General features: G+C 42.4%; 1 long non-coding RNA gene across 1 annotated transcript in view; it reads right to left on the bottom strand.

Moving 5' to 3' along the window:
• LOC311354857 overlaps positions 1-16049 on the bottom strand; it is a 41059-nt gene that overhangs the window by 8049 nt on the left and 16961 nt on the right. The window contains exon 2 of the long non-coding RNA XR_014637323.1: positions 7852-7924. This is a non-coding gene — a long non-coding RNA (uncharacterized lncRNA). The remainder of the gene's footprint in view (positions 1-7851; positions 7925-16049) is intronic.

Here is a 16049-nt window from a genome sequence, read left to right as displayed (position 1 = left end):
GAAGATGCGCTCTAGCGCTTCGCCGCCGTCGCGCAACAGCACAACGCAACATGAATCCGACTCGTACCCGTAGCCACACACACACACACACACACAGACAGGCACACAGAGACACACACACATACACACAGACAGACATGCGCACAGACAAATGCACAGACAGTCATGTGCGACTGTAGACAGACATAGTCTCTGACACAATATTGGAGGCAGGAAACAAACACAGTCATCTGAGACAACACACAAACAGGGCACAGCCTGAACAGACAGAAAACACTGCTGGCAGCCAATGGCACAGATGACAAACAGGAAGACAGGCGACAACAAACAAACGCAACGACGCACACTCTGGAACTTCAACAACGCCGGCGAGCGGGAAAAAAAAAGGAAAAAAAAACAATTGAATAAAAAACATCGAATAATAACGAGAGAAATTAAGAAATCGGACCAGGTGCGGTTTGCGTCCGGGCCACCTGTGTGGACACAATCGGCACAATGATCAGATTTGTTAATTTATTCCGACGGGATGCGGGAGCGGACTGCGACGCGGGGCCGCGTCAAGCATGAGCACAAACGGCGACTGTCACAACATTTTGACCACGCTCCCCAGCGGCGCGCCGGGGCGACAGACAGCGCCTTCACATTCCGACGCCTCCCTTCAGAGAAAATAAACACGCCGACGAAACTATTTCCAGGTCCGCAGGACATTCCTTCATTTCGATTTTTGCGTTTGGTGGGGGGGGGGGGGATCAAATAATGTATTTCGTAAAAATGTTCTATATTCATACGTACGTTCACACACACATGTGGAAGCTGAGGATGATAGGTCCTCTGCAGCACTGCGACGGGTTTAGTATAACATGGGCAAATAAAAATGAATTCAATGCTAATGGGAATGAGTGTCATTGTACCTTTATAGGTGTGTGAATGCATGGTCTGTATGTGTGTGTGTCTCGGAGAGGGGGGAGGGTTATCAGGGCTGAGAGGGGTGTATATAATGCATCTCTAATCAGGAGAAAGCTTTGACCGATCCCCTACCACAGGACACACCAACAAAAACCGCCGTCCATCGCTGGCCATTGTGTTGAATGTCATATATAGCGTCATTTCCTCGTCTGCTATACGACGCATTCTTTTTTTTTCTCTGCAGCCTTGTATTTGTCGCACTCTGCAACGTTTGATGGATGTTTGCTGTACGTCCTGTCTGGGAGGAGAGCGAGAGGAGGGAGCTCATGGTGAACCGTAGGGGTCTCCGTGCCCTCATGTTTGTTTGCTTCTCCTTATGAGACGGCTCGGTCTAATCTGTGCGCCTAATCGCCCCCCCCCAACACCCTGCGATAGATTAGGGTTGTGACCCCGCCTGACAGCAAAGGGGGGGGCGGGGAGAGAGCGCCACAAATGTTATCATTGATTGATTATGCCCTTTTAATTCAAATGGAAAAAACAGCGGGTTCGGGGAGGCTCTGTCGCAGTGCAGGGAAAAAGGGAAGAAAGAGGGGATGAATTTGCTAAATGTCATTTCGCCCCTTTTGCTTCCTCGAGGTCCGCGGTCCACGGGGGGGACGAGGAAGCGAGGCAATGGCGACCGGCTGCGGCATCGGCGGCAGAACAACAGAAGCGTTTCGGCGTCGAGGTGAAACGAACGCTTCGGCCAATGTCAATACCGTGACCAGGTTGAAGTCTAGTGGGGGAGGGTGCGTCTCTGGCCTGATGATGGCGGTGGCGACCGCAGGGGCTTTGGGGGTGTGCTATTTTCTGCGTGTGTGTGTGTGTGTGTGTGTGTGTGTGTGTGTGTGTGTGGGTGTGTGAGTGTGTGGGGGAGTGATCAATCAGCTCTATTACAGCCATGTCACTGCAGCGTCTGGAGCTGCCGCCTCTCCCCCGCCCTTCGCCTTGATACGCACACACACACACAGACAGAGACACACACACACACACACACAAATATATTGCTCCCATCTACTAATCGCTCACTTCGTCGGTCTAGACTAAAAATAGGTAGCTTGCGAGTGTAATTAAGCCACGTAATGCAATGACATCCATTTTTATGAGACAAACTGCATTAACAGATAACAACAGTCTACACCATAACCACACGCCGTCTTTGTTTTGCGTCGGTAAGACACGGATGACGCCAAGTTATTTCCCCCATCCCACAGTAAAGATGCTGCAGCCCAATGGCAGCACAGACCACTACCCAAGCACATTGTATTCAACACTAACGAATAAAACCAATTTGGTTGAATATAATCCAAAAGGTGAACAGGAAGGGTTGCAGCTGAATCGAGTCGAATGGCATGGGTGCTGCCATTTGCCATGACGCAATGACTTGTTTTTTGGTGGGGTTCTTTTTTTTACACAAAGAGCCCGAAATAGCTGGGCAGTCTGATCCATATCTGTGGCACAGCAGACGGGCCTCACGCAACAGACAGGTAGTCAAACAATGGCCACGTCGCAGACAGTGTGGAAAACACAGGATGGAGGATTGGAGCAAGAAGGAGGAGTTATATAAAAAGAGTGGAAAGTGTGTGAGTGAAGGAGAGGGCTGGGCGGAGGAAGGGGGGGGGGGGGGGGGGGGTTAGAGAATATGCGATGCACACCGCCTCTCCGGCAAGCCAGCCAACCAGCTAGCCAGCGGGACAAATAATGACGATCATGTCTTGTCACACTGGCTGTCGGGCCAGTCAGCAGTTCTTGCCCTTGTCCCTGCCCTTCTCAGATCAATGGCATTGATCTGTCCCAGGGGTCAAGGGGCAAGAGCGTATCAATAGGGGGAGAGTGGCTGATGCAGCAGGCGGAGAGGGGCTGAGTCCAGACAGATCGATGACACCCCCCCGTCTGCCATTGGTGTGTTATGATTATTCATTTGCCATTATCTCGGCCGCATTAAGAGGAATCGCTCTCCCTGCACCTGGGCCATTCAACGACCCTTGCTTTCGTCAGTGTGATTTTTGTGAAAATTATAGAAATAGCCACTGAACTTGATATAAACAAATGTTTTCAGGTTCTTTATTCAATTTGCTCCTTCAGGGTGTGTGTGTGTGTGTGTGTGTGTGTGTGTGTGTGTGTCGTCACAGTTCATCCCATTGTTAGACAAGCTGCTTAGACCATTGGCTGACTCCCCGGCTCTCATGTGTGTCTATGCTGAAGCGTGTGCCTCTTAAAATCTTAAGAGATCAGGGGTTGCCATGGCGGCCCGTGTTTGTGTGTTGTTTGTGTGTCCATAGGTTACACGTCGGTTCTGCAGCTCTAAACAACCAAGAGAACGGCAAAAGAAAGCGATCATCATCAACAGCACGGCGCTACCTTGTAACGAAAGACACGTGTGTGCCTTGGAGTCTAATAGAACTGCTCCAACGTTGTATATTTGAATAAAAAAAATCAATCAAGAACACTAAGGCTGTGGGACGGCGAGCAACAACAAGAAACGATTGTTGAGGGAGTTCAGGAGAAAACCAGAGGCCCTATCCGCCCGCTATCTAATCCCATAATTTATTTGTTCAGCCATCCCATAAATGACAACCCAGCTGGAACCAATGACTTTTAGCGCTGCTGCCGGGGCAGCTGAACGGATGAGTGCTGAGCCAGCACAACGCTCGGTGGCGACAACACATCTGGAAGAGCCATTGGAGTTGGTGGGCGAAGAAAGACAAGCAGAAAGCATTCTTCTCTTTCATAATTAACCAAAGCTTGTTGCTGCCCTACTCCCATGGTGATGTTAAACTGCTGGGGAAATGGAGGCCGTTAGGCCAGCGGGAATCTGGAATATATGAGTAGTCACGTGACATAATTAATGTGTGTGAGCAAAAACTCGGGTGTTTGCTACCTTGTTTTCAGTTGGTTGAAAAAAGCAGGCATTATCTGTTCAAGTGACTTAGCTGAAAGTTGATGAATGGATTATAGTTCCCATGGATTTACCCTTCTCCTAGTACATTGTCAGAATTAATACAGAATCTGTGACACACTCGAGGTGTGAGCATATCACCACAATGAAAGCTGAATTATACAATTTTCTGTGGGCTCATTTGGAAGCAGCTCAAGGTGCTTTCCAATAAATACCCAAATTACAGGTCAGGTTGCTAGTTGACCTGACATGAAACTGAAAACATTTGGCAACAGATACAGAAAAACATGGAGAAATGGGTAACTGTTGCCAGTCCTTGTGGCCTTGTAAACTTTGGCAAATGATTAGCAAAAAAAAAAACTGAAGTGTGACTGAATCCACATGCATCCCTGATGGTATTTGACTTGGCACCCCATCGCTTAGGGTATGCGATCAGTCACATGCCAACATCATCATTAAAACTGTGATTCAACCTCTATCCACTCAATCAACCCCACGTGTTTGCATATTGTGTTAGCCAGATTCTTCCAACATGAATTTGAAAACAATTCCGCATCTCAGTGAGGCTCAATTACCACGAGGCCACTCCAGCTAGCCTCGCTCGATGTCTGCGAACTCTATGGAAACATTGCGGAAAGTGGTTAACAGTTATTTGCATATTGAGCGGCAAAGGGAAATACGATCAGGAGTGGTCACTGCAAATGCATTTGGACTTCCACATAAATGCCAGATGTGGCTGCAGTCCATCTCAGACACATCTTAAAATCTCTGCATGGAGGTGCCATTTCTGAATAGGGTTTACCAAGTTTCATGCTAAGCCAGTCCTAAAGCTATATGCGGTTTGGGTTTTTCACAATTCCTGTAGGATATAGGTCATGACTTGGCTATTACTGTCTGATAAATTGCAAAATAGATAAATTACCAATTTAAATGAAGAACCACCAAGGTATACAAAGATTACAGTACACATTTCTTTAAAAGGACTGCCAAACAAACAATAGATGTGTGTATGAAATACATTGTAATTGTAAAAGTGACTTGTTGCCAAAAAGACGAGAATACATGAATGGTCCCTAAACGCGAGTCCACTTAGAAATGACCTTCCCTCCAGCTGAAAATGATAAAGACCTGCAACAGAAATTATAGTGAAGCCTCTCCAGCAATTTCAAATCAAGCCTGTAATAAGTGTAACAAACTGTGGCAAATCTAGAGATGACCCGCTGGTCCATGTTTCTAAATGAACTGGAGTCATTTTACAAGCTGTGGGGTGGAGTCGTGTAGAGATGAAGCCAGAAGCAATGAGACAAGTGGACAAGTCTACAGAAAACAGAGACTTTAGTGTCAGAGGGCCAAGCTTCAACCTGAAACCTGACCTTGCATCACAAATGCTCTTTGTGTGTAACACCATCCAATATATCACAAGGCCCACTACACAAAGCATTAACATTCTTTATTTTTCATGCCGACAAAAGTCAAAAGTAAGGTTGTTCAGTTGTAGAGACATTGAAGCCGTCTCTGAATGCTAAACAGACCTCTAAATTTCGGAGAAAAGTTTCCGATATAAAGTGCAAATGCGCATGTTGTAAAAGGGCAATATTTGTACACTCAGGAAGTGTATGAAACTGAGCAGCTGAGATGTATTATGACTCTGACGATTTCATTCTGTATACATACACACATCTGTCCGTCATAAAGTTTGCCAGCAGTTCACATCTCACAAGCCATTTAAATGATGGCATGACCCCCCCCGTTGAACAAACTTCTGGTAAGATTGAGTACCGAGCCGTAAGTAGCCTGAGGCTACGGTTTGTAGAGTAAAGCCACTATACTGTGAAATTGGTTCTACCACTCAGCTCTGCCTTATTGAGAGATATGCCCTTTAAAAGGAAGGAGCAATATTTATCACCGCTCTAACATTAAGGTTAAAATGTTCTGCATCCAAATGACTAAGCGGGTCTTTAATGGCATTCCGTTGGACCATCAACCGACAAAATCAACCCCAAATACTTGTGTTTATCCAAATCACCCACTGCTTCAAAATCACAATCACAATCAAACACATCTTGTGGATTAACAAACTGTACTGGAGGGATTACATACAGGCCATGTTTTATATCAGATTTGTTGTAGCTTATGTGAACTGCACTGGAGAAAAGGTTGCCACCCTGATCAATACTGTGTAGACTTTCCTTTATAAAAGGAAACCATGTCTAAAATATATCAAAGAGAGGCTCAATGAAGAGTTTCGGCTGAAAAGGTCAGCAAAGGTCAACTACGAAGCATGAACCCCAAGTAGGCAAGAGCAAGCAAAAATAAATCTGCTATGGAGCAACCACATCGATAATAAGCAGTAACCGATTATTCTATTAATTAAAATTAGCTGTTAGCTCAAAACCTAAGTCAAGTCTTTGATGTCGTACGTGTACTCCAAGGAAAGCTAGAAGGTTGTACAGTCAACTCCCACGGTGTAATTCTAAACCATACAACCTACTACCTCAACCCGGATGCACACATTTTCACAAGTTTCCCATCTCTATGACCTAACAAACCTCATGTTACCGAGTCAAGGTTCCTCAAACTTGTTCATTAGGTTTGGTAGGACGAAATTAAATAATTCAACAATATTGATTGAATTGAATTATTGAATTATTGTTTGTTGTGTATTTGTTTTTTTTTGTTATGATACTAAAATGACAATGCATCACAATCCTATTATTAGACGGAGGAAGGCAATTATAATTCACTGGACTCAATCATGAGACCAAAAAAAAGGCTATTAGCCCACCGGGTTCCAGCAGTATAGAGAATGAGCCAGGTCCTCTGTGAAAACCCAGAAACCTAATGAGACTTTAAACATCAGGTCAAGAAAGTTGCCCAGTTAATTTTCCTGCAACTCTGAACCTTTTCCAAAATGATCCCATTTAAACCATTAACCTCGTCCATACCCTCATCTCCTCACCACTGGACCATTGTAATCTCTCTCAGTACCTACCTACAGTAGTCCACAGTGCAGCAACCAGGGATAACACAGGTTATACTAGGTGACATCACAGGTGCACACTCCTGGATTCCCCCCAATGGCTCCCTGTTAGCTGTAGGAATCATTTGCATGACTTTTAAAACACTTTGTCTGCATGGAGCTCCAGGTTACATAACAGATGTGCTGAGGCAGTGTGTTGCAGTGCATAGTCACAGACCGTCAGGCAGGGCCTGCGTTGATCTTCCAGAGTCTGGTTGTAAAACCAAGGGTGACTAGGCTTCTGCCCTCAGGGGGCGCTTGACTCCTTGCTTCATGAAAAGCTACTCCTGCCATCCCGTTTCCTCAATGTTTAGTCTTTTAATGTATTACAGAGAAAACGTATTGTATGCATTACAATCACGACTGGATACGTTGCATTTATTTTACCAGTCGAAGCATTTTGCCTTTTGTTTTTTAAGATGTTATAAAATGTTAACTATAAAATGCACTCCTTCCTCATCGATGAATATGTATTTTCAACATCAAATTACACTGCAAAAACAGCAGTTTGACGAAGATCACACCAGGATGACAGAGACCTGCAGAAGCGAGCTTGTGCTGTCATATTCGCCACAAGATCGGATCTACGGGTTTGTGTCAAATGGTTAAATAGAAAAGGGGATTAAAAAAATGAAACCAAAAAAATCCAGGCAAAACATCACTGTCCCAGCTTGTGTGACGTGACAACTGTGTTAATACTTGTAATTGCCCCTGGGATGATTTCACTGCAAGAGAAGCCAAGTAGGAAGAAATGGCACTTGACTCCTGAAGGACCCTTGCCTGGTTCACTACTTACAATCACTGTCTGGGCTGTGTATGCGCTCCACAGCATTCAAATAAACCAGGACAATAACAAGGAAGCCACAGCATTAAAGTGACCCTTCATCTCACTCGTCACAGCCTAGTGACGGACTGTAGTATTTACAGGATACATGAGATACATTCATCCAACCACCAAGAAAGAAGGACAAGTTTTCTCATAACTTACCTGTTTTAGAATCTGTCTCGCCTCGGTGGTTCTTGATGTGTCCAGGGCAGCTCAAGTTTTCACTCTTCTCCCTCTGAAAACAGAAAAGACACAAAAGACATAATTAACTAAATGAAGAGGACATTGCTGGATGCGGTTGAGGCCTATTATGCTACAGAATATTAATTATCTTTTAATTAGAAATTATACAATTGACAAATTATTAGCTGTTGTGCTTAGTGAAGTACTATTGAGATTATGCATTAAAGCATATTCACATTCGTTGGAAGCAAGAGCCGGTAATTGTGTCTCCACAGTGTCTGAGCAACAAAGAGACAAAGTAAAACAAGAAATGTGCTCTGCCTCGCTTTTTTCTCACCGGGTCGCAGGAAATAAAAATTAGATCCACGGTCCTTATCATAATGTAGAACTAACTCTTGTGGATTGTTATCCTAAAGAAGCTCCCAGAAATCGCATTTCTCGGTCCTCTCCGTGGCCATGAGCGCCACGTTTGTGGGGAGAGGTTTAAGCAACTCAGCCAAGACCGCGGGCAGGAGAGAGCCATGGCAAGGAGCTGCATAAATCAGAGCGGCTGAGAGGGATGCCAGTGTAATCAAGCATACCACGGTCAGCTACTATTAACCGTGCCAATGCCAGAGTCCTAAACACCAGAATATTCCGACCACCGCAGTGCGACAAAGACAGGTATGCAACCGCGGAGAGTGGGAAAAAAACGCCATTGCCAGACTTTCACTATCTCTTGTCTTGTCCTTATTTTTTTATTTTTTTTCTCGATCTGACCATTGTTTTTTCCACTACCGCTCATGCCATTCTTTAGTAAATGTTAGGAAATGTCCGTTCTTAAGGTGCAGGCAAACATTCAAGCCGAAAAGCTGCACGGCATTTTCTAAATTAGCTGGCTGACGAGACGGCTCCATCCGCCATTTTCTCTGTAACTGAACGAGAATGGGCGGAGAAAGGAACTTGATAGAAACCTTTTTTTTTGTTGGCATCGGATTCAAAGTTTTCCTTTTTACCCCTTCTCTTTGCCTTTCTCTTGCTTGGCACAATAACAAAACCTTGGCTTGAAACATCACATGATTTCCTACCAAAAGCCACAGCATTCCCAGCAATTATTCTGCTGACATTGTGAAGACATCTTTTGTCTAAACCCAAACCCAGTCTGCCCCCCCCCCCCGCTTCCCCCCACCAAAAAATTGGCACCTTCCAAGGGGGGTAGGTAGGGAGAAGGGGTGGTGTTAGGAGTCATGGCAACCTTCACCTGGCAGTCTGCCCATCAGCCCGAGGTGGGGCAAAGTAGAGGATAATGCGATGTGGAGCAGGAATTCTCCAAGACTTCCAAAATCAACTCTATGGGCATGCTGGTTGCCTCAGATTTCATCATGTAATCCAATCGCTTGTTTTGTTTTACATAGCGAATGAGGAGGGTTAGGGAAATGACATTCAGACCTTTTTCTGCTTAGATTTGGCAGTCCATTAGGGTTGGTTGCTGACATTTGAGTGACCAGACAGATTGCATTCTCATGATTCAGAAACAGGGATTTATCAGATTCCTCCCAGTAAGGAGTCTGGGTAAAAGGTAATAAAATGTTGCCAAATTACACAATAAAAAGGATTATGATTTACAGCCAAATCGGCTTGACTGACAACAGTGACATTAGTTACTGGTGAAGTATTTCATGAATCAAAGTCGCCACACACCGCAGGTAACATCAAGATTGGCAATCTAACAGAAACAGCCAATTTCATTAAATCCTTGGAGGATGTCACACAATTTCGTTCGCAATCTCCCAAGCTTATTTCATAAAAAAACCCAATGTGGGAGCTGAGTTAGTCAAACATTCAGACTGAATCATTTATAAATGATACATTCAGTCTGGGCAGTCTACTAATCAGTCTGACAAAAAATACCAAAACAACATAATAATTAACACAATTATATAAAAATTATTACAAGAACAAAATAAGCAGTAGAAACTCTAAATGAAATGGTCATGCATGGTTGGTCTTCATTATGTGTGGTGCTTAGGGGTGCTAACTGCTGTGGTGTCATGGCCCACGGAGGGGAAGAGGAATCCAAAACAAAGGAGCCATGCTGGGCCCTCCAAGGCTCACCTGCTCCAGACTCCATTAAACAGACTTAGCTGAAACTGTTCCAAAACATTCTGCCAGTGAGGGGGTCATTTCATATCCTGAAAGGCAGGGGGCCAGGGTCAAAGTTCAAATGAGATCGGGGTTGGGGATGGGATGGTAGTTGTGGAAGGGGGGGGGGGCCTTCCCCTGGGATGGAATATACCACTGCAAATCAGACGGGGGGAGTCAAGCTGTCAAGCAGGCAATATAAAATATTGTGTGTGTTCTGTGTGGGACTGGGATAAAAACAAACACATCTACTTAAGACTGAGCCCCATAGACCATATGTCTAGGGATGGAAGGAAACAAACCACAAAATATGAATGTAATAATATATTGTCACACAGATCATCATATCGTAAAAACAGTGAATGTTAATTATAATGATGTGTAACCTAAGAAGAATTTATTTAATTAATATTTTTCGAATCTATTTGTCTTTTTTAAACAGAGTTAAGGTCAAGGCAGCTTGAAAATGTAGGAGGAGTGGTGAGATGGCACACAGGTGGTCTAACAATTTAAATGGCGAGCATTGTGGTTTGATGATCTACTCAGTAACCTTTTTCTTTATAAACAGATCTACAATTTATGTCATTACTCAACAGAAACTACAAAACAATACTTACAAATTATACTATATTGCATATAAAGTTTTAAGATTTTTCTGTGGATGATCTCAATACATTTGCTGAAGAGAGATATACCAAGAATAAATGCAACAGCTGAAAACTGGAATTCATACAGGCTTTCCTGATAACAGCATTATGCAAAAGGAGTTAATCTAAATGCTCAAACTGAGAGTTTGTGTAAAAAAAAGCCATTGTTTGCTTGTGGGGTTTCCACATGGGTGATCACATGTAAAATCCTCAGTTTGGTCATGTCAGAGCTCTTAGTGATCAAATATTAAACTTATAAAAATCTAAATGATGTTATTTGAAACGTCTTTTGGAGTGTGTCGTTGCTTTAAATGCTAACAAAGCTTTGCTGCGCAGCCAGCCGGGACAATGACTTTGTCTGACCCACCTGTTTGTTGATCCTACTGCCTAGCACCAGACTAAACACTACGATCTTCCTCATGGCTTATTGGCTGTTACTGACTATGCTAGAGCCAATCAGATGAAAGGGAGGGATGGATGGCAGGCAGGAATCAGGGAATTGGGCTTCTGGAGCAGTTACAGCAAAAGCTTAGCCAGACACAAACAAAAGAAGCAAAATATTTGGAATGTTTTATAACCAGGAAGCTGGCAAAGGCAGACAAATGGTTCTGTTGGTTCCATCTTGACCATAAAGCCCGAAATTTCAAATGCATGTTTTAAATATATATATATATATATTTTAAATGGAACAGGACAATTACACTTCATTATGTTTCCTGATATATGTTCAGTTTTTTTGCAGCAGGAGCTAATGTTGAAGCATAACTGTAACCAAATAAAAGGGCACCGGTTTCTGAATGGCACAGAATTGATTGCGCTGCCTCCGATAGGACTGCTATCCGACCAGGCTTTTACCATCTCTAAATGGATCAATACTTAATGAATTCCAAACGGTTGAGTTTCAAAACATAAATGTATCCTACAAATGAGTGCATAAAGTAACCTCTATGGATCGATAAATATGACATAAAGCCTGGGAAAATGCATCTTCCTAATTGACCTGTGCATTTCAAATTAATTCAAAAGACAATTCAAATGGATTGCGTTGTGCAGCACCTTGGTCTTGTGATGTTAAAGAGCACAGCATCGTGTGGTCGGCTCACCTCCGGACCTGCTGCTGGGCTTTCATTCCAACCGGCTCCAATCATGCAGCTTGGCATGGAATGCATGGGATCGAAATGAGTAAAAGGCTAATTTGGGTGTTCGGCGTAACACAATATATGCAAATAGTAGTATTAACTTTTTGCTTGTACGGTGAGGCTATGCGATTGTTTAACTAATGTTAGGAGATTAAAGATTTGACATTAACTTCATAGTATTTAGGAGTCATAATGTAAAGGACATGATCAAATAATAATTTATGAATATATGATAATGCGAAAGATGGTATTTCCACAGTTATTTTTGTTGCAATAGAATTATAGACCAATAAACTGGCCCAATTTGCTGTCCTAGAACTTTTTTTCTGGGAACATACTGGCTTTTTTTAACTCTCATGTTAATGTGTCATGCATCGAGTGAGATGATTTAAGTGTGAACATAAAGAAATATAATTCATATAAAATGTTTTTTATCTCTGAATAAATATGTATACAGTAGGTGGACAATAACAACCTAGTAGGAAATTAGGGCTTATTTAGTCAGAAAATGGGTCTTTTTTGGAAGAAGCACATTTTCGCTTTTCAGAAGGAAAATACATTGTTTCATATTCTTTACCATTTGTTGTTGAAACACAAATAAATAAATAAAAAGCAGTAAATTTAACATTTGCCAGTGTGCAATAATAAAGCACAGCAAAACGATGTGTATGTTGAATCTTAACCTGAGAGCTGAGAACACAAGTTTGGTCTAACTTACATGTATGTTAGTTGTATACCATTATATTGTATTGTTTTGTTTTTTCGGTTTTGCTGAGCATGTACGAAAAATTTGAATTCAATAAATGAAATATTGGTTTCTTTCCGTCATTTAATTCAAAAGGTTAGCGACGGTGATTTTCAATGAAGCGATGAATAATCTATCCAACAAATCGTTCTCACATGCCATCTCCAGAGGAGAAGACTATAATCGACTGCATTAAGGACGCCATCTCATTTGAGAGGCAGAAAGAGCAATGATACCTTTTAACAGCCTGTCTTTACTATTTCTGTTTCCAAAATAATTCCCTGCAGAAGCTTTCATTATCCAACCAATTGACTGACAAAGGAAAATACCCCACTAGAAATTAAATTAGTGTTAGTCTATGGAAAGAATAATTGCTGATTCTAGACTTTAATTAGGCTCTTGAAAAACAATCAGACGCAATTAAGAGGCAGAAGTCAATAAAGTAAAACTCGCAAAATCGAGGGACATGAATTCATATTTCATGATTTTCAAATGACTCACTGAGCATAGCTATGCTTTAACATTATGAAGCTTAAATGTGAATAGCGTCCAGTGCTATTGAAGCAGCTAATGAGACGATTTGATTTGCAGGTAAATCAGATGGGCGAGTAGGCAATACATCACTTTCAAAACATCCATTAAGCCATAATGACTGGGGACACCCACAGACTTGAGGCAGAGCTCAATGCACACTTAAAAGAGGGCTCCTGCATTGCCTGATTGTTATTGCACACAGCTAAACTTTCTAAAACATATGAATATATCTCAGGCTTTGTAAGATAAATGATATGACTCGCTGCAGATCATCAAGATATGTAAAACGAAAACACAAGGTCTCCTTACAAACTAGACATTCATCTACCTCCTGAGAATATGTTAACCATTATGGATCCCTAGGAAACTCAACAAATATCGTCTGCATATTCAATGGTTTGCACTTTAATTAATCTCTGTCAAAGCTCTGGAAATATTTTCAACAAGCTATGCCTTAGTGAGAATCAAAGCCCATCAGTGTCAATGCTAAGCTGTACAGCTCAACACGACAGTGGGCAGGGTTTGTTGAGCCCAGACGAAACATGCTATGATCATATGATCTGTGAAACAGCTGAGAACAACACCCTGGACCATCTATGGGAGAATCCAATCAGGCCTCGGTCCACGGTTCACGTCCATCCAGTCAAATGAATGTAACCGCTTGTCGTGATTTACCATTTCCCTGCTCAACTTGTGCCATATGCCATGCTGTCAAAGTCCCTGATGTTGGCTTGAGGAAACAAGCATGTGGGTGTATTTTGACAAGAGTCTTGGAAAGGCGGACTGGGAAGGAGATCCCAGAGCGAGGGACATGTGGCTCCTCACCAACCCGGAGGCCCAAACCTTTTAGACCTCATACTGCAGTGAGACATACATCCAGGCAGGGCAAACCAGGACAGAGGAGGGTTTCTAAATGCGGTGCTGGTGTTGTCGCCGGAGAGACACCCACCCACCGCCAACCAACCATCTACCCCACCCCACGCTGGGCTACATGCTCCGCGTTCCCTTTGTCCGCAGTTAACCCGTTAAATCCCGCGGAAGATCCCATTCAGAGTGGAGTCACACACCCCAGGGGGGTTGTTTTGTGTGGAATAATGATCTTAAAGGGTTCCGCGGCGTCGCCACCCATTCCACCCTTAACTCCCACACAGATGCGTTTGTTTCCTGCAGTGTCTGTTGCTTCCTTTATTGTCAGGCCCTAGTTGTCGCTAACACCTTCAAACGACACGTTCTCGTGGGCTCAATCAATGCAGAACACGCTGGTTGAGCGAGCTAGTGAGTTGGACGTATACTAGGCAAGGTTCTTTTTCAAGTCAATATAATTCTCGATTCACATCAGTGTCATGACATGAAAGGGCCGGCTTGTTTCTTTCTGTGTTTGCACACAGCCCAGCAGTGGATTTATTTGCAGTGTAGCAGCGTACACAAGTTAGAGACGGAGAACACGTTGCCGGGTACACAAAGAGAAAGTGTAATTATACTGCACTGATGGCCTCCCTGATTAATGATGTGGGGCTCTGAATCCAAACCAATGGGCCAATGGCAAATTACAGCCATAAAAAGAAACCATGCTCAGGTCAGTGAGGCTGGAGCACACAATATATAGTGTATAGAGTATTTATATAGTTGTATGAACAAATGCAAAACAGGGCATGTTACCTAATTAATGTTCATCAACTATGAACTAAGAACCCTTCAACAATGGGAGAGGAAGGTTTTAAATGAATGCATGCTCATGCAATTTCAATTTTGTCTGTGGTTGGATATTCAGTAAAGTGTGATTTTGTGTTTACACTCAAAAAGTAGCACAGTATAGTAGCATAGTACTAACGAATCAGCTGGTTTGAGCTGTTAGCATTGTTTTCAAATTTGGGGTATGAAAATGATTGCCATTCTCTCAAGTGTATTGAATATCCACTATATGACCTCATCTTTTTGCACAGGACTGTGGGCAGTTTTGGCTAAATCTAAACGATCCATCGTGTTGATGGACCAATGACTTAGGGGGTTTCCTTATAATTCATTTTCCAAAAGGTAAGCGAGGACATTAAAATTAAACGGCTACTGGGTATCCCTAAGGAAGTATCATATTATAAGCCATACACTACAAGCACAGTGTTGTAGGCATTGCAAAACCACATTTGATTAACACCTTGCCCCCTGTCCAAATAACACGCTCACTCACACACACACACACACACACACACACTATTCTCAGATTGAGAGCACTTGACTCAAACCCAAAGTGAACTCCAATGCACTCTAGTTCTATGTGAGATAATGCCCTTTCAAAGCCAAAAGCAGGTATTTGAGTGCGTGTGTCATACTCAAGTAATATGAATCTGATCTTTTGGTTCCAACTGAGCCTTTCAGAAAGACCTGTTACAGATATTGTGATGTTGAGGACTATTATTATATATTTGATATATTATACTATATAATTAGGCAATAAATTATTTTATAGAGTTAAAGTATTGCAAATATTTTTTTGTCTCACCAATCTTGAATCCAATTTGCTAGACTTCTTAAAAAACAATGAACTCATCATTTGAATGGATATGGAGTATGATGAATGAATGCAATATACATTTAAGCACATCCTATACAACAAACACAGAATTTCTTTTCAGAAAATCTAAATACTGCTGATTATCAAAAAGTGTTTAAGTTTGGAAACTGTCTTTTACCAATTTTCTATCTAATACCATGATTGTTTTGATATGCAACCACCACAAAATCCAATCCGAATTCTGTAAAAAAATAACTTCTGCAAGTTAATTACACATTAAGTTCTCAACATGCGTTTTCTACATCAAACTTCAATAAACAATATCTATTTATGTTGGCTTTAAAGCTACATCTTTTAAAACTGTCAAACAGCTGCATAGATAAAATCCTTAAAGCGTTTTGCACATTTCAAATTGATAATAATCTATCAAAAGTACAGGCTGTGGTTTTTCAAAAATCGTAAATTCAAACAGTGTTTGTCTC

This window comes from Micromesistius poutassou (genome assembly GCF_964030765.1).
Source record: "Micromesistius poutassou genome assembly, chromosome: 10".
In the NCBI taxonomy this organism is placed as follows: domain Eukaryota; kingdom Metazoa; phylum Chordata; class Actinopteri; order Gadiformes; family Gadidae; genus Micromesistius; species Micromesistius poutassou.
Note: the sequence above shows the minus strand (reverse complement) of the source record. Positions and strands in the feature narration are given on the sequence as shown.